General features: G+C 41.8%; 2 long non-coding RNA genes across 2 annotated transcripts in view; one reads left to right on the top strand and one right to left on the bottom strand.

Annotated features, from left to right (window-relative positions):
• Positions 1-18,801, top strand: part of LOC120373080 — a 50,830-nt gene that overhangs the window by 10,598 nt on the left and 21,431 nt on the right. The gene's annotated exons all lie outside the window — the stretch shown is intronic.
• LOC120373081 lies at positions 5,243-5,714 on the bottom strand. The gene is made up of 2 exons (XR_005585362.1): positions 5,626-5,714; positions 5,243-5,351 (listed from the first exon to the last, which is right to left on the bottom strand). It is a non-coding gene; the product is annotated as an uncharacterized LOC120373081 (long non-coding RNA).

The following is an 18,801-nucleotide window of genomic DNA, read 5'->3' as shown; positions in this document are numbered from 1 at the left end:
CAGATGTTTATACTGTGTCCAGAATTGATGACATGCTGGATATCTTGAGCAAAGCTAAATATCTTGGCATGTTTGACCTTGTGAAAGGTTACTGGTGGATTCCTTTGGACCCTAATGCACAGAAAAATTCTGCTTTTATTGCCGTTATGGATGAATTCAAAATGTTACATTTGGGTTAATTAATGCAGGAACCACTTTTCAGAGGCTGGTCAACGAAGCGTTAAACAGATTGCAGGACTTGTATAATGGCCTTTGTCAGTGATATAGCCACGTTTAGCAGCTTTTGATCTCATCACAGGAAAGGCTTGGCAATTGTGCTGGTTACATTGCCTATCCTTCTCTTTTTCTATGGCTTCTTTCTCTTGTAGAGCCAATGCTCATGAGTGTCTGTGTGATAAGCAACCTTGGACTAGTAACCTTGATTCCAGCAGCCTGCTTGTTACACTCCAGCCACACACTGGTATCCACCAGCTTTTTGGTTACACCGGGCGAGATGACCCCAATGCCCCCCACTCCTGAATTTTCCCCAAACCAAGTGCTCTGCAGTGTCCTTTCTTGGGCCATTCAGAGCAATAATAAAGTTCATTGCTCCTCTAAAGAGAAATAATGCACAGTTTATCACTTTAGTTGGAGTTAACAATCACTTCCTTTCAAACACAGCACTGGGTTGGTTTAGATTAAACGTAAAATGAGTTCATTAACCAGAGTAGACAGGATTTTCAGAGAGTGCAGGTATAAAAGATCGAGTCACAAATGGTTACAAGCAAATAAGAGTGAAAAATGCTTTCTAGAGACTGAGATATAACAAACTACAGTCTTGGTTCAAGATAAGATTTTTACCACACTACCTTCCAGCAAGATGGCTGACCACCCCTTTTCTCAGGATCTCCCACAAAGTCCAAAGTGCTCAGTTCCTTTGTCATTTTAGGTGAATGGTAACTTTCTCCCTCTCTTTCATAGCCCAGTGAACCTTTTAAATGGATTCTTCTGAAGGTTCCCTCCCAAAGTAAAGTTAATTCAAGCTGTACAGAAGGAGACATGGAGTCTCGTGATGAAGGAAATTCCCCCACTGTTGTTTGATAAAATGCAAATTGATCTGTCCTTGCCCTCTCTGATGCAAATGAATGGCCACTTGACATTTGACTCTGACACCTGGCTGAAGACATTGACCTGTTCTTTTTCTGGGAGAGACCTGGGTACCCACTTCTCAGACTCATCTGGTCAATACGTTCTAATACCATATTTCCTTCATATTTCTATGGTCCTGTGGGCGTTTACCATACATACACCATGCAAGAATATTAATGATCAGTTTGTTATTAGTTTTCCAATGATACCTTACATGACCCATATCAGATACAGTTGATGACATAAATGAATTGGGGTCCAACCAGCTGAAACTCGCTGCCAGATACCAGTGAGCCTGTTGCCCTCTTGCAATGGGATGCTGTTAGGGTCACAGTATATAAACAAGATTATAATATAAGTTACTAATTCTTTTTCTGAAGGAAGGATGTTTAGAGAAGTGAGAAAATCCTTCCCCACAGCTGTAGGATACATTTAAATCTCCCAGCGGAAGCAATGATCTATATTCATGTAAATGTGTTTTGATGTCCTCTTCAAAGTTTAAATGAAACACCCACATCCAGGAAGCTAGTCAGCTTAAGCAGAAACACAATTGTAATTCTTTATAAAGCACACTATGTAGGTCTTTGCTTTCACTTCAGTAGCACCAAGTTTTGGCAATTTGTTTGTTTAGCTTTCTTGTCTTGGTCTCAGATAATTTCAAATGTATCATTTCCAAGGGGTATAGAAAATCTCTTGGATAGAAAAACCAATTTTATAAAGCTTTCTTTTTAAACACTCAGTTTTAATCTGTGAATGAGTGAATTAATAAACTAGCTGGATCACTCTTGTTTCAGATGATCAGTGTTTCTCCTGCTAGGTATTGACAGTTTTTCCTTTTCAATAAAAAAATCTAACTTTTTCTCCTTTATAGAAAGGAGCTATAGAATTTATGAAATTAAGCCAATAGGGATCTATAGAAATTACTTTTTTTTTTTAAAACACACCACCAACATAATAAAAACCGTTATGAGGCTATTTCATCAGCTAGTGTAAATACATGTAGCTGTGTTGAAGTCTCTAGAGTTAACATATAGTTAACATTGTAGCACCATTTTAGTCAATGGAGCTATGCTAAATTGTGCCAGCTGAGGACCTGACCTGAATTTTATAGACCGTTTTATACTTTCTGTAGGTTTGCGGTTTTTTAACCAGCCTATATAATTTTATTGATGGTACATACATTTCTATAAAATTCTACAGTAAGATTTAAATAATGTATGGACAGGTTATTCTCCATTAAACCCATAGTACTGTTCCATACACATCACAACATTCACAGATGAAATTAGAGCTTCTGGTTAACATTGTCTTTGGGATGTTTTAACAAAAGTAAATATAATATTAACTATATGTGAACTGCTGGGAAAACAAAAACCCTCATAACTTCAAAGAATTGCCCAAGAACACTTTCCTTCTTTACAACATTTTGTATTAAGGGATGTGGTGTAATTAATCTGTAAAGGATGTGTAATTTTGAGTTCACATTTTTACCTTTTTTTAAAAAACTACATACATTAAACATGTGTTTCTCTGCATCAGAGGCCACATCCTGTGATGTGCTACAGGTGTTGTGTGGCAGACCTCAGGGTCTGATCCAGCTCCTCGGGAAGTCTCCGATTGACTTCTCATTGACTTGAGTGGGAGTTGGATTGGGCCCTTGCTGAGCAAGCTTTTTGATGAGTGAAGCTCGGAATGAAATCTACAGCACTCTACTGTATTACGTTAGACTAAATGCTGCCTCTATGGATTTTGACTAATGCTCAGCACAGTTTTTACATTTAAATCTGCTGGATTATTTTCCCTTGGAGCAGACAAGTATATGGTATGATCTCATCCTATTGTCAGGGTAATGTGTCTTTGGGGACTCTGACCTTGTTCGCATTACAATGACATCATCTTTTCTACAGACTGTAAATCACAACCGTTGACTCCTTGCTTTACTAATAAAACCTGCAGAGATACAGCCTGCAGCTACAACATGCTTGTTTGAAATTGTTAGACGGCCATGCAATTTATTTATTTTTAACTACTTGAGGCAACATTTTTAAGAAGCGAGTAATGAGGGAGGTGTGCGATCTCATTTAACATTCCTATCTTATTCTTGCTGAGTTCTAAAATGGATTTTTTTTATTCTATGATCTAAGTAGATTTATCAGCACAGTCTGAAACATAAGAACCAAGAGAAAAAGTATTTTCCATTTGGATTCACCTTTTAAATTTCCATCCTAGCAATGTACTCAAAATGTATCCATTTATCTTCTGCAACTTGCAGTACCCTGCATTCATAGAAAAAGCAGGCTTCCGTGTGAACTGAAAAATAGATTTACAACAAAACACAACACAATTTTTTCATTTAAAATAACTGATCTTCAGTTGGGTTTCTTGAAAATGGTTCATTTAAGATCTCTGTAATGATGTATATCCACTTCCTTCCTACACACCTCCACGTTGTACTCCAGAACATTTAATGTGGCTCAGACTTCTGTAAACCTCAAGTGAGCAGTTGAGGATGAATGATTTTTGAGAGCCCTAAGAATTGAGTTTTGTGTACAGCCAATTGCTGGGTCGGAACAAGAAAATACTTCCCTTCTGGCTCCCTTCTTTTGTTTATATTTTGCCCTTTGGAGCTGGCCCTGTAATATTATATTAGATGCTGTAAGCTTGAGGGCCCAAAATAATCCCTGGTGTAACTTCATTTAAGTCAACCAAGTTAACAGAGTTACACCAGAGATGAAATTGGCCTCTGGAATATTAGCTGTCATGGAGGCCTGGTAGAGCTCCCCCTCTGACTGGACACTTCCCAGGCTGTTGTCTTTGGAGCCCCCCTCATCCTTTGAGCCCAGACAACTTCAGCATCTGACCAGAGCCCCAGGCTTGGGATCTGTAGGCACGCTCTCAGGCTGCAGAGCCTCTGTCTAGCACCCCCTCCTGAGAGCTGGGATCCCACGATCCAACTCTCTAGCCCCCCTACTGCTGACCCCTCAGGCTCTCCACAGCTTAAACACACCCTCTCCCAGAACACCGGCCATGTAGGCACTGCAGGTTTGCAGTTTAACTCTTCAGGGGCTCGCAATAGTGAAAGCCAATGGACAGACTTTGCACACGATTCTAAACACTATTACTCTTTACTGAGAGAGCGTGAAGAATACACAGATCTATACAGAGTAACAGACATACTTACATGTGTTTCCCTGCCTCGGGTTCCTCACTGCTCTGGAGAGTTCTTTGGGCTTGGGCAGTCTTCTGGGATGTCCTGGATCCTTCTCCCACAGTTCATGGTGGTTTTTCAGAATTATGAAGCCTTTCTAGGTCAACTAGCTTTCTCTGACCTTGTCTGGTCACAGTGTTAAACAAGACCCCCCCCTGCTACAAAAGCATGCCCCTCTCTCCTGCCCAAAGCTTCCTGTTTTGCTCTGTGAGTCCCTCAAGTTTATATGTCCCCCTGCCAACACCTGGTTTCTTTGTTCCGCTGCTGGGGATTTTTCACTCTCCACTTCACCAGGCCCCTGCAGATCAACTTGATTGAACTGGTTTCCTTGTTTAGGCAACCTTCTTAGTATACCAATTATTCGGTCAGAACACAGTTGTTCAGGTTAAGGACACTCTATTGGCCTGTCCCTAGTCTGTGGTAGGCACCTGCTACAGCTCCTTTTAGCAAATGGTGGATTCCCCAGAGAGGCATTCCCTGACGTAACAATTTCATAAAAACAGCTTTGCAACACCAACCAGAATTCATAAATTGTACATAGACAGATTCCCCAAATCGCCTCTCACTAGGGTGATCAGACAGCAAATGTGAAAAATTGGGACGGGACGGGGGGTAATAGAAGCCTATATAAGAAAAAGACCCAAGTATCGGGACTGTCCCTATAAAATCGGGACATCTGGTCACCCTACCTCTCACATGTATTGGGATTAAACAGTAAATGCTTAAAGTGGCAATGTCAATTTAGAAATGTCTGTGTAGTTGTCTATTTACTCACCTACGTATATGGGTCTCATTAGCATAGTATCTGAGCGTCTTGTGCTTATGTCGGAAAATGTTTTTCCTACTATTGTTACAACAACTGAGACTACTATAACTGAAAGAGATTAGAGGAAACAAACCTTTTTCTCTCTTCCGTTTTCAGGTCACTTTGTGCATTTGACAGCACTTTATGTATAGTCAGTTTCACTCTTTCCCCTGAATACTCAGTCAGTTTCCTGTTTTGTTTGTATGGGTTCTTCACATGCCACAAGGAAGAGAAAAGCATTTTAAAAAATAGGAAAATGTGATTGCAAGCCACTATAACTTGACAGAGAGAGACTCAGGAGCAGCTATACGGCTTATAAGTACTTTTAACTGTTTTTTAACTAGATTTCAGGCTCACTTCTATCCCTTTGAGTTTATTAACATGATCTAGTTCCTGTTCAAAATGACGGGAAAATGGGCAAAAATTGAATATATACTGTAAGCAGATGCCTCTATGTACGCTGATGGTGTAATTGTGGACTCACCCAGTGCGCTTTAATGTTGCTGCGTGAAGGGTGGAAGTTCCCATCTCTGGAGCTGGTGTGCATTGGCTGTGTGGGATTAAAGAATTGTGATGCATTATGGAAATTGGGGGGGGGGGGCGGGGAAGCCCTCACTTTGGCTCACATTTGGCCTGGCTGCCCACCCCTGTCATGATGAAGGGGTGCCAGGCCAAACCTGAGCGGCACTGCAAGCCCGTGCACCAGGTCACAATGCCCTCACTGAAATTTGGCTTGGTCACCCCTCTGTCGTGGGGGGGGCCAGGGCAGCCAGGCCCAACTTGAGTGGCATTGCAACCACATGTGCCAGTTCGCAATGCTACCCACCCAGATCTGGTGGCCAAGGAACCCCTGAGATGAGGACCCTGTGTAAGTGCATCGAGTGCACATTGGCTAATCTGGGCCTATGCACTGGTAGTGCTGGGTACACGTGAACTCACAACTCCAGAATTTTGGTTAAAAGTGATCACAGTTGCCCAGTTCTGCCTGGTTTTCACCCCCAAGCCATAAATCAGTTTCAAGTTTGGTGAGTTCACGAACCTTTTGATAAACCTGGTTTGAGTTTGAGGATGTAATGAAACCTAAAACCAAAGGAGATTTCTTTTCCCATCTTGTCCTTTCTCCCCTTTCTCCTTATCCTTTTTTTCCTCTTCCCTCATTTCAGCCACCGCTCCATCATTCCATTGAGGATCTTAAAAACAGTTGTAGAGAATAAATCAAAGAAAAATAAGTTCCCCCTTTTTGGGGGGGGAGGAGCTATGAGTCTGTGTGCACTGAATTGATCTGTTAACTTATTCTGCAATACCCCAAAACCAGAACTACACCTAGATCTGCAACCATTGTAATTCACTATTCACTTTGCATCACTTTGCATCATTTTCACTGCCCACCCCCTTGCTTAAAATGGCTTTATCTGGTATTTGATATATTAAATATTATTTTCATATTCTTAAGGAAATAATAGTAGGTACCCCCCCACACACACACACAAAATGAGTATAAAGCAAAGTGAGTGAGATTTTCCTAATGAATGCAGACATTTTCATTCAAAACTGTATTCTCCTTTCCCCCAGGTCATATAAAAGTATCTGTGCCATTTTTATTCTACTTGTGCATCCAGGGGTAAAGCTAAAGATGAAGGCTTTTTAGAACACCACATTTGCAGGAAAATGGGAGAATGCTCTGGGAAAATAACCAAACTGTAGTTTGTGTTTGGCTACATATTCTCTCTCTAACTACTTTTACTTCTAATCTTTAGCATTTCCCAAGGGGGTTATATGCGAGTTAACATGTCAGATTTCTCATAGAATAAAGAGGAGACAAAAGGAATAGGTAAAAGAAAACAGTAAATTGTGATATCAGGAAATGTGGTTTTGTGTCCTTATCCCACGTTTGAACACAGATTTAAACAAGAAAGAAACTGGGCAGGAGCCCACTTTAAGCGCAGAGTTAATACACAGAGCATCATCTTTCTTGCTTAAGTACTGTACTGTTTTTCTCTTTGCCATACAACAGCTACCATATGTGCTGAGCTTCAGCTAGACAACTACTAAATTACACACACTCTTTTGACTGTGAATTGAATAGAAAAGGATGTCAGTTATTGCTTTCCTCCTGTGGCCACACCACAAGTGCACCTGCAGTAAGAAACTGGCATTCATCCTCTGAAAAGCACCACATGCTTCTATTGTTAGCCAGAGCAGAATTCTAACCTTGGCTTTGTTTACCCAACTCCTAGCACAGTTAGAAGATGATGAAGATAAGAGCCTCACTCTTATGCATATGAGTTGACTTAGTCTTGTGTTTCAGCACTCATCCACAAGTTTTTGTGTTTTCACTGAAGGAAACAAAAATAGGGGTAGGAAGATTGCAATCTGTGGTGTCCTTCAGTCAAAGAGTGCTCTTTTCCTTGTGCACGTTTACCATTTAGAAATGAATATGAAGCTTGTTATCAAATCATAACGGCTTTCACTGAAAGTTCTGAATTGTGATCCGTTAAGATCACCTATAGGATTATCTGATTTCAAATTTGAGTGCCAGAACAAAAGGATGTTGTTTCTAGCCTGTGCAGAGAGAGTCCGGAATTTGACCATTTCTTTATCCCCCAAGGCAGGTTTGAACTGGAAACCACACTGAAGTGTGCAAAGAGGATTTAAGTAGGAAAAAATTGATGATGTCTGGAGGCAGTGAACTGGGCAATCCATTAAATGAGACAGCTGTTAGGCTAGCAGAGGTTCCTTGTCTCCCAGTATGTAATGTGACAGCTGAGCTAGGGATCAGACTGCAAGCTAGCCTGCAGCTGCTGCTGGCAAAGGCCTACCAGCCGTCGTATTCTAGGAAGGTTGGTGAAATATTCTCCATCATCTGCTATGTCAATTAACTATTTCTTTCCTAGATGTATATGTCATTAAACCGGTGGCCAAAATGTTTATTCAATCTCTGATTGAAATACATTAGGACGATGGAGTGGTTTAGCACTTAGGGAATTAGTCTTGTATCTTCTGAAACCTTGCTTCAGCTGCGTAGCTGGCTGAAGTGTTAGTGGCTTCAATTCAGTTCCCTGGTGGATTGTTAGTTGCATTACATATTTGTCTTATTATGGCCTGCGTTCAACGGAGTCCTTAAAGTTCAATCCCCATAAATATAAGCTATGCTCTCAGACCACTAGAGGGTAATAGTTAGGTCAAGGCTTAAATGCACTGGCAGAAATCATTACAGCAATAAGGAATTTATGGAGTGACTGCAAGGCACTCAGCATATTAATTAATTATTACTGCATTTGAGTTATAACAAGTGTCCAACTGATGCTGTGGACACTTTTACAAATATTAAAACTCAGGATACATAAATACAATAAACAATTCCACTATGGTATGTCAGCTATACGATTCTAATAAGTACCTGATCATCAGTACCATTTAAGAGAGCCCTCATTTATAGCCTATATCCCATGGTCACCGCCTTCCCAATGTCTGCGGGAAAGACAAGACACGTTTTTGAAACATGAGCTCACCTCACTCTGAACATTATCTGAGATTCAGGAATCCACCTTCAAAAACATGTCAGGTACCACTTTGGGGAGAGTGCACTATATCTTTAATGTAATTGAGTTGCTAGATGACACCTTACATAATGAACACGACACCTAAGTATAGTTTATCCTTGGTCTGTCTCCCAGTCCTGGCCCTTATTTTAGCAGTCATGAATGCAGTGACTTTCCCTTAACAAGCATGCCTGGAAAGTCATTCCATATATTCATTATGCTCAGAGTGGGGGGAAATAATCAAATGTTTGTTTATGCATTTTTGTAATATCCATTTGTGGCCTTGTCTCTCACCATCTGTGCAGAACTGAAAATTAAAGCCCAGGCTGACATTATCTGTATCATTTATGAATTTTCATCTCTCACGCTCCTTTTTTTTTTTTGTTGCAATACATAAAATGTCTGAGATTCCTAATTTTATAACTGAACCTTGAGCCTTCAGAGTTGTATGCTCTTTACCATCTAAAAGAGTTACATATTTGTAATGCTGTATTCTGCATAATTGGTGACCAGAAATGCATATTTGCGGAATGGTGGTAAATGCACCAGGGTTAAGGTTGAAACTAGCTTCCCAAGCTAAACCTAGTTTTCAAACCTCTTCCACAACTTCTTCAAAAAGAAGTCAGTCCCTCTAAATGGAACATGTCACATCTCACCCCGGGTTAGAATTTTTCGGGGAAGCTCAGAAAAAATCAGCAAATGGGTTTAAAAGATGTGGTGCTTGAAATACATTCCTGTCATTGACTTTTCAAAGTTTTCCTCATGATTATTTGGCTCCCAGTCTCCCAGATGGCTTGGGCTACAAACTCCACAGATGTTCCTCAGCAGAAGTGCCTTTTTAATGTTATTGGGCAGAGGGAGAAGTGCAAATGTATATAATACATACAGTTGTGATGGGTGCACATTCCCCATATACTACTGTAAACAGGGAAGGCAATTAACTAGATGCTTATTAGGGCAGAGATATGTAAAGAGGGAAAGCTGAACAAAGGGAAGAGGAGGAGCTTGGGCTTGAATTTGCCCAGTCTGTAGTAAGGCCAGAAAGTAAGGACGAAATGGGAAAGTGAAGGTCAATGCTGCTGAAAACTCTGTAAACTAATGATTGCTTGTTTCACCCTGGCCGAAGCAAACCATCCCTTGTTTATTGTTTTGTTCTTTTCTTGGACCATCTCTGGTTCTGACTCCCTGTTTGACCAGGGTGGAGAAATGCCCTGTGTGGTGGTTGTGCATTCCGTGTGTTGACAGGACGCAGTATTAATTTCATTTCTCCTTGCTTTTCCTGTTACCTGTAGTTAACACTGGGGCCTTAACTCATACCGAGCTATTTTCACATGCATATGCAGACGTGTTTATAAACATGCTTTTCCCTTCTACTGACTCCAGACTGTGCTGCTGCAGCTTCTGGAGTGAGCTGGAGGTGGAGAAGTATGGACGGAAGACAGGAAATTGGAGGGAGGGAATATGTGGAGAGGTGGGTGTCTTCGAGGTAGAGAGCACTGAGAAATGTGCAGTAGACCAGGAGGGACATGGACTGGTAACTGGGTGGCATAGAGCTGTGGTGGGACAGAGGTGAGGGAGTAGGAGGAGCAGGCACATAGATGGAGGACAGGAGACTGGGTGTGGGGACAAATATAAGAGGGTATAGCAAACGGGGTGGAGCATGGAGGGAACTGGGAAAAGCAGAGTCTTGAACTATGTTACACTTCAAACACTTAAAACTTGCTACATTATATATGATGGGTGTTCCAAATGTTCAGTGTTGATAAAACATGTTTCTACCCCTCCAGTCCTTATCGCTTTCCACCGCCCCCATCCCCCAATCATGGTTGTGCCCTCAGTTTCATGCACATGCCTCCAATAGACTTGCCAAAGTCTTGAGGAAGGGAACCCAACCTAGATTCTTAGGATGTGTTAGAGCAGAGCACCCCTTCCTGTGGATCTTGTATGCCAACCTGATTTAAACTTTTAACACTTCTTCAAAATACCTGGGAAGTTCCTAAACAAAAAACTTTGTTAAAAAGTTAAGGTTGAAACGTGTTTCAGTGAAGGCCAGCTAACAGGTTTTGATATATAAGCCCACTGCACTCTGAACAATATCTGAGACTCAGGAGTCCATCTTCAAAAACATTTCAGATGCCACCTTCTGGAGAGTGCTCTACATCTCTGGCAATTGAGTTGTTAGATGACACCTCACATAATGAACACGACGCCTCTGAATAGTTTATCACAATATCATACTTCCTTTACAAAAATTCTACACCTTTTAAAAAACCCAAACGTTAAAAATGCATGGAGACATTCCAAAATGACTGTTCATTCCCTGTTATCATATAGCTCTTCAGTGTTTTTAATCTCCCAAACCATTTACATGACAGGGATAGTCAGTGTCTCCTATAACATCCATATTCAAGCTGTATAGCTTAGAATTGTATTGTAGTTGTCGTCGTCATCTTTTTGCTTTATGGTGAGATGTCAGCTTGCTTCTCTGCTGGACACTGACATTTGATTACTTATTAGTTTCTTCACATCCCATCTATTGGACATTTGAAAGAAGAGTCCCACTCTTCCTGTGCCTCTCAATAGCTCACCGTGAGCTCTCTTTTAGCTCTACTGATTCTGGGTTTAGTTCTCTTTAGAAGTACTTTGGAGTTTTGTACGCTTTCACATTTCACTCTGAGGTGCTCTTTCACATTCATTTCTTATGTGCTATGTGTTTGCCATAACACCCCATAAGCTAAACTTAACCTGGCTACCTCTTCATTCCCGTTTTCAGTCTCTTGCTAGCAGCATGCCTGCTATTGCATTTATCACTTCAGCATTCTGTTTAAGAGATTTTATGGAGCTAAAGAAGAAATGGTCTGAGTTCCATACTCCTTGAGACTTGATGAAAGTGGCACTGACAAGTAGTAGGGACTGAGCTGACAATTTCCATTGTAAACATTTCTTATTTAAACATGACAATCACCGAGGTTTGAAATCACATCAGTAATACCTTGTGCAATTCTGGTCTTCATGTTTACAGTAGATGAATTTAAACTGGAACAGGGGCAGAGAAGGGCTACTAGGTTCTCCATTCCTCTGATCATCCTACCTTATAAGAGGAGACTTAAGGAGCATAGCTTGTTTAGCATTAACAAAAAGGTTGAGGGGCGATATGATTGCTCTTTATAAATACATCAGAGGGATAAACACCAGGGAGGAAGAGGAGTTATTTAAGTTAAGGGATAATGTTGGCACATGAACAAATACATTTAGGCTTGAAATTAGACAGAGGTTTCTAACCATCAGAGGAGTGAAGCTCTGGAAGAGCCTTCCAAGGGGAGTAGTGGGGACAAATGACCTAACTTGTTTTAAGAATGAGATTGAGAAGTTTATGGAGGGGATGGGATGATGAGACTGCCCACAATGGCACGTGCCCCCCCTGCAACTGCTATTAGCAAATATCTCCAGTGGCTAGAGATGGGACATTAAAGGAGGAGGGCTCTGGGTTACTACAGAGAATTCTTTCCCAGGTGTCTGCCTGGTGGGTCTTGCCCATATGCTCAGGGTCCAACTGATGGCCATATTTGAGGTTGGGAATGATTTTTTCTCTAGATCAAATTGGCAGAGACCCTGATGGGGGGGAGGGTCTTGTCTTCCACTGCAGCATGGGACATGGTTTTAACTGGAGTAATTAGTGGATTTGCTGTAATTTGAAGTCTTTAAATGAGGATTTGAGGACTTCAGTAACTTAGCCAGATACTATGAGCCTAATACAGAAATGCGTGAGTGAGGTTCTGTAGCTTGTGATGTGAAGGAGGTCAGACTAGAGATTGTGATGGTCCCTTCTGGCCTTAAAGTCTATAAGGCTATAGTCTATGAAAGATTATCATTGCTTTAAATATCTAAAATTTGGGAAGCGTTGTGACTTCTCTGGTTATTTACTGGGGTGTTTTTTAAGCAAATATTTTTAAATGGATGGCTTCTTTGGTATATTGGAAGAACAGAAATCTATTCCAAAGGGCTAAGATTTTTAACTGTGAAGGAAAAACATAGCTACAGAAGCCCTTGTAGCTACTCTTCAGATCTTTTTGTGTGACAGGTTCAGCATTGTTTCACCATTCGCTTTATTGGCACTTAGAATTGTCATAACGTTTTTTAAGATCTTGTCAGGGCTAGTCTGTGGAGTTGAGATACAACAACAAAATAATATCAGGACCAGATTTGAATGTCAGAATGATACTGATATGCAAGCTCTGCTACCATGGGAAAAGGAAAGCAAAGATGAACAAGCTACACACAAACCAAAACAGTCCGGAGGCTCTGCTTCTGCTCCTTGTCTGACTGCACTGGGAGTTTCCTTGTCTTCCAGTAACAAGTCCACACCTGTTCTTTCTCCCTGATTCCCACAAAGCACCTGCCATGCCTCTCCCTATGACTCCTGTCTCTGCTAGGGAACTTTAGAAAACCGTTCCTACGAAGGCTACCATTGGCTCAGGTGCACTGATCTCTTAGCACTCGTGGCGGACCCTACTGCGGACAAGCCTTCAGCATCTCCTGGCATGTTTACCACTACATTAACTAAACTTGCTCAGCTCCCCCAGAAGCTGTATAGCCCCAATGTCATTTTCTTAAACCAATAGAACTGACCGGTGGATTCTGGAGTGAGTGCAGGAATGGGGTGGCTGAAATTATTCTTATTTAGTGACTTGGTCTGGGTTTTACATCACAGTGAAGAGCAATTCCTGACTCCGAGCTGCATACACTGTCCCATGAGCCACTATCATGAATCGGAGACCTGAACAGGGGAAAGAAAGTAGCATGGGATTTGGAAAAGGGGGGTATCGTGCAGGGGAGTTCACCAAAAGGCAAACATTGCATGGTTCTGCTTGTGTGGTTCTGTTTCTGTCAAAGCAATGGCTAGATATTTTTGTCTCTGGGGTGGAGGAGGAAGAGGCATGGAAAGGACCAAGGAGGGTAAATAACTGAGGTCCATTGTGCTTCCACATTCCTCACAAGCCATTCCACAGTCACATATGTACCCACAATTAGAACAGCCAGTTTGCCTGTCAGCCAAAGGCTCCCTGCGAACACTTACTGACACAACTGGTCCTGTGAATGTTAAAGCTTTTCGAATCAGGGTCATAATGTAAAATTTTCATTGGGGCAATTCTGGTGTTTCTGGGTTGCCTTTCAAATGTCTCTGACACTCTTCAATCCTGTCGTGGCTACTGTTGCAATACTCCTTCCTTATTGCTGCACTGTTTTTATTGAAATGGATGGGCATAATCCAACGCTTTTGGAAATCAATGGGTGTCTTTCCATTGACCTTTAGATGGGGGTGGGAATATGACTGAGGTTTACTTTCTCCCTTTTCCTTCTACACATACGCTTTTCCCTTTTTAAAAGTTAAGAGTGAGGGTGTGTGGGGAAGGGTGTGAGTAAAACTAAACGACACTTTGCTGCTCTCTTAAATTTAATGTGGTGTCGCCTTTTCAAATCCGTTGTGCCGCGTGTATTGGTTACAGCTTCCTTCTCACTCCACCACTGTTGTCTTAAGCAAAGAACTGCATTTCTATGACATTTGGCTCAGGCTTTGATTGGTCACTGTCACTGGTTACAATTCTATGTAGCCATGAACCTGTCCTGGTGCCATTCTTGTCACAGAAATGTAGGGGGGGAAGTGTGTGTCTTACAATGGATTAGATGAGACCCTACCATGTCCTCTGGTAGTCCCACCCCTAGTTTGGGTAAGTAGGGTGAGGGAGCTAATGTACATGGTAATCCTTTCATTGTATGATGTCATAGTCTCCATATAAAAAACTGGTGGCACTTGAAAGTTGCTTGAGCAGATGTTCATCCATCAGTCATGTTCTAAATTCCCTTATCTCGCTCTCTGTCCCAGTATGCACCTCCAAGCTTTCCCTGGGTAGAGCTCCCCAGAACTACAGCACAGTGCCCAGTTTCCTCAGAGGCTACATTATCATCTCTGTGTTGTGCAAGCAAGCTGTGACATCCCTATTTTCAATTTTCAGCTGTTTCTACCAGTTCCGGTCAGGCTGGCTTACCCTCCGGAACTAACCCTCCACATTCCTAGCAGGAAGCCAGTATCCTCTCTAGTGACACCAGTTAGACCATTGTTTTCTTATATCCTCTTCCCTTTGTGTTTACAATTTCTCTCCTCTTACCTACCGATGAGCACATTTCCAGTGGCTCAGGGTTTTCAGCAGCACCCAACAGTCTGGCACCTTACCTTGACCTCTGGAGTCTGCAAAACTGGCCTGGAAACTCTCATGAGAATCCTGATTCCTCCTCCTCTTGGCTGGGCATGAAATGCTGTGAGAACAGACAGATTTCCTTGCAGTATTTTGGCACTTTTTCATCCAGATGCAGCCAAAACCAAAAAGTGCAAAAATTATAGGAGAAAAAAAATGCCTTGTATGTTTTTGAAACTCAAACCCTATCTGAATTTTGTAAAAAAAGGTTTGGGGCCACTTCATCTGAACTGGCTCATCCTCCCCACTAATAATCCCAGCGTTTATTGCAGAGCTTTGTGGTTTCCTTTTTCCTGTCCCTATGTGCATCTTGTCTGGTTGGCACAAAGCCTCAGGCTCTGCTCCCTTCCCCTACGTGCCCCCTCAACCTCTGCATCCCCAACCACTGGATAGGTCAAAAATCAAATCTTAATCCTTTGGACACTTGACTTCTTAGAGCTCTGCAGCTGCTCAGGGATGCCCTTTTCAGACTTCTGTGCTGAACCTTCCTTTCTTGCATTCATGCTGGAGTCGGACTGTGGCTTTTTGGCTGTGCTGAACTATTTAGAGAGCTGCTGACAACCCATGGAAAACTCAGCAAAACATTCCATTTAGAGACCATTCTGCTTTGGTGTCATTTTCTGTGCCCTGCTCCTTATTATTAGGAATACTTGCTGAAAACAGGATCTTTGTTTTTGAGCTCATCTGACCCTGCTGTTTGTATTCCTCGCTTGCAGAGCTGATGTGTAGGTCTGGACGCACCATCACAGTAGAGCCAGCTTGAACATAGTTTTTCTCTGATCTCTGGAGAGGACCTCTGACCTATAAGGCTCAGGATTGATTCCTTTGGTTCCTTACTAGGCCTCAGGCTTCCTCTTTACAGTCCACACAGCCGTCTGCTTCCAGCTCTCATTTACCCTCTCACCTGTTCTCCAGACAATTGATCCTCCCCTTCCAAGTTCAGCTCCTTCTCAGTTTGATGGCTGGCTGATCTACCTGCTGGCCTCTCGCTCCCCCATTCACCTACCTGGAAAGATACAGTGTTGGGTCCCTGGTATTTCCAGATCCAGATATTTCCGATGTAATCTGGAGCTTGGTATTATTAGTACTTATAAAGCACTGAGCCTTAGCTTAGCTATACCCTCATCTGCACTGTGAACCATAATGTAGCATCACAGCACCTCAGAGGAGACAGAGCAGGATCCTGAGGTGCACAGAGGTGAGGGGGCGGGGCTGGAAACCTACTCTGCAAGCTGAGGATATCATGTCACAGGCCTGGAAGAGAGAGAAATGGGAATCTCCACAGGCTTCTCTCTAAGGTTGAATAAGCATCCAAGTTGAACCAAACTTGTGAAGCTTTAGAAGCTTGTTGGCCCATCCGTAATTATGATCTGTCTGTCACCTCTCAGCTGGTTGCTTTAGTCATGATTAGATCACAAATGACCTCAGGCAACAGGAGCACAAGAACACTTAAACCAACATGCTTTCATGCAAATGTTTCACAAAGGGCAGAGTATGTAATCTGCAAATGAGCAGCAGAATTCTCTATGGATAGAATACTTTAAAAGTTTCCTTGACACCTCTGCAGGTCCTTTTAAGGCCCAAGTTCAGGATCCCAGCACACATCCTAAATGTGAGATGGAGGATGTCCTCCATTCAGGACCCCAATTTATGTGTAGCACTGCAGGAATAGATGGCCCAGGAGAGCCACGTAGTTCTGGATCCTCTGATCCCATCACTTTCAAATCCTTCCTTTGACATACCTAGAATGTCTTTGGGTGGGATTTTCAAAAGTGCTCAGTGTTGGCCTGACTCTGTTCCCATGGAAGTCGATGCGAGTTTTACCAGTGAACAGTGAGGCCAATGATGAGCACTTTTGAAAATTCTATCCCTTGTGTCTTGGAATTATCTAGATTTTTGCAGCTAGCTGGGGATGGAAAGCTGCACCATATCACTTCTCCCTTAGGCTTATCACCTTAATATAAGACATATGCAATGTCTTTTTTTGCTTCAATTCTGCAGTGACATAAGAAGCTTCTTGAAGCAGCAATGAAGGAGATGAAGGCTTAGTTAAAAGTCACACTTTTGATTATTTTAATTACGGTCGGTTCCTTAGCTTTGAAAGCTTTTTCGGTGTTTTAAATAACAAACTTGCTCACCGGGTGGCTTTTTCTAAGCTCTCCTACTATTCCTAATACCACACTCACTCTCTCTCCTAGCTAGTCCTACAATAGAATAATTCTCTTGCATTCTGCAAGTCTTGTTGTTAAAGTTTCCTAAATGCCTCTTTCATTTAGCCCAGCATTAAAAACAACATCAGTTTTTCTTTGAAAAATCCCCCTCCTCATATTCCTCTCACTTTCTTTTTACATACAGTACTGCTGCGTCACAAACCTGATCCCAGTCCCACCCTGCAGGAGTCCCCATAACTCTTATGGCTGCATCTCACTACAACAGGCTCTTCAGAGTTGTTGACAAGTCTGTGTTCTCTTGAAGATTAAGAAGCTGGCACAAACTAGAAAACAATTTCCCTATTACTCAATAGCCAGCCCAACTAACTTCCTAATATTGCAGTGGAAAATTTGACTCCCAGAGGCCAGAGATACCTAAGCATGTTACAAGAAGCATTATGCAAGACTAAATGAACTTATTTTCCTCAGACTATTCTGCATGATTCACTTAATACTTTAATCATCTTTTTAAACATTTACTCTTCAAAAAGCCAGAAGTAGCCTAAAAGAGTCCCTATCTGAGGGCTGCTGACTAGCTGTGAAATCTGGTTCCCAGGAGACAGATTTTCATGTTGCAAATCCACAGCCACATCAGCACTAATTGGCATGCTAGTGGATAGTATCATACAGAAGCCCAAGACTTGAATGCATGCTCTTGTCTATTTACATTGTAAGTGCTTCAGGGCAGGGACTCTCTCATACTATGTGCACGTACAATGCTTAGCACAATGGGGCCTCAAAATTGGTCGGAGCCTCTAGGTCAGTGATACTCAGACCAAGGCTTGTGAGGCACAAGTGGCTCTTTGCAGCATATGATACTAAAACATTGTGTGATTTTCTTATTAATCAATCGGGATGCTTTTACTATGTTACTAACCAATTGTAGTTGAGAAAATCATAATTCTTGGTCAGTCATTTTGCTGTGAGAATAATATATATAATTATTAATTATTATATAAACTACATATTTCTTGTCATTCTGTTTAAGTAGGAATATACAGAACTACAGTAAATGAAACAGTGAATTCACACTACTGTGGTTCTTTTGGCTAATGTTGATCACTAATTTGGCTCCTAAATCCCTGAGGTCTTAGTATCACTGCTCTAGGTGTTACTGTAATACCAATAATAATATAATTGAATAGACATGGATACCAAACTACTTTTGCACTTCTAGATGTGATAGCAGAACAAGAGTGAGGTGGTAAACAGGCAGCTCTTAATGCTCAGATTGCAGCTGCGAGGTAGATATAAAGATTTTATTCTCCAGGGTTATCCATCTGTCCTCATTATTAAGTACAATAAATTCATTTTAAAAATTTATTTTGATCTTTAAATAGTGGGATTGTTATTTCTGAATATCAAGCTTTATGCCTGCAATGAGTGTTCTGATTTGCTGCTGACTTTTAGTAGAGAGTGGTACAAACAATAGTGCTGTTAAGTGTTATGTTCATACTAAGCTCAGGATCAGACTTAAAACCACTAGCTGAGCCTCAGGCTGCTCTCCCAGTCAGCAGCACCGCGCGGTCGCACCTACCCCAGCCTACCCCTTGCTCCCATGGCTCATGAAGCCTGGACAGTAGTAAGGAGTAGTCCAACTATAGGCTGAGCAAATGCAGAATGGTGGTTCATTCTACTTCCCTGTAAGCCAACT

Source organism: Mauremys reevesii, linkage group 10, assembly GCF_016161935.1.
Source record: "Mauremys reevesii isolate NIE-2019 linkage group 10, ASM1616193v1, whole genome shotgun sequence".
NCBI lineage: Eukaryota > Metazoa > Chordata > Testudines > Geoemydidae > Mauremys > Mauremys reevesii.
The sequence above is the reverse complement of the archived record's forward strand: the minus strand, read 5'-3'. Positions and strand labels throughout refer to the sequence as shown.